The sequence below is a fragment of the Sapajus apella genome, unplaced genomic scaffold (assembly GCF_009761245.1).
Source record: "Sapajus apella isolate SASKATOON/1434 unplaced genomic scaffold, GSC_monkey_1.0 scaffold14, whole genome shotgun sequence".
In the NCBI taxonomy this organism is placed as follows: domain Eukaryota; kingdom Metazoa; phylum Chordata; class Mammalia; order Primates; family Cebidae; genus Sapajus; species Sapajus apella.
The window spans coordinates 16,042,322-16,043,426 of NW_022436954.1; positions in this window are offsets into that span (position 1 = coordinate 16,042,322).

The window sequence follows — 1,105 nt, forward strand, 5'->3', positions numbered from 1 at the left end:
ATGTATGTATATATACATATATACACATACATATATGTATGTGTGTGTGTGTGTATATATACATACACATATATATATATATATATTTTTTTTTTTTTTTTTTTTAGAAACGAGGTTTCTCTGTGTTATCCAGGCCGGTCTTGAACTCCCCGGCTTAAATGATCATCCAGCCTTGGCCTCCCGACACGAACCCTCTTCAGACTCGGCGCTGCTAGGCCTCTACGAGTCTGGGTAGGAGGTCTGGTACCAGCCAACGCCCTGGCTCCCGCCTTACAATTGGTGATGACGCCCGCTCGGGCTTTGGGATTGGCTGGTCCCTACAGGGTGTAGTTGGGGCGTGGCAGCTTTGTAGAGAGCAACTGCCTTTCCTAAGTTGGAAGCTGGGCTCTATCAGCCGGCCGGCCAGCTCTGCAGTCATATTCTAGAACCTACAGTCCCATGGAATCCAAGCTGCTTCTCTGTGAAGGGAGAATGAGGGAGATTGATTGGAAATCCTTGACTTTTGCCTTTTTTTAATTTCCTTTCCTGGAGACAGGGTCTCTCTCTGTTACCCAGGCTGGAGTACAGTGATGCGATCACAGCTCACTACAGCCATGACCTCACGCTTCACTGATGCTCCCACCTCAGCCTCCCAAGTAACTGCAGACCTGTGTTCCCAAGCCTGACTAATTTTTTATTTTTATTTTTGTAGAGACAGGGTCTTGCTATGTTTCTCACGGTGGTCTGGACCTCCTGGGCTCAAGTGATCCTCAGGCCTCAGCTTCCCAAAGTGCTGGAATTACAGGCATGAGCCACCTTGTCTGGCCCTCACTGCTTTTTTGTTTGTTTGGTGGTTGACTGGTTTTGTTTTGTTTTGAGAGTTTCTCTGTCACCCAGGCTGGAGTGCAGTGGCAGGATCTGGGCTCACTGCAGTCTCTACCTCCTGGGCATTGATCCTCCCATCTCAGCCTCCTAAATAGCTGGGACTATAGGCACACACCACCACACCCGGCTAATTTTTGCATTTTTTCTAGAGACAGGGTCTCCCTATGTTGCCTAGTCTGGTCTAGAACCCCTAGTATCCATCCACCTCAGTCTGCCAAAGTGCTGAGATTACAGTTGTGAG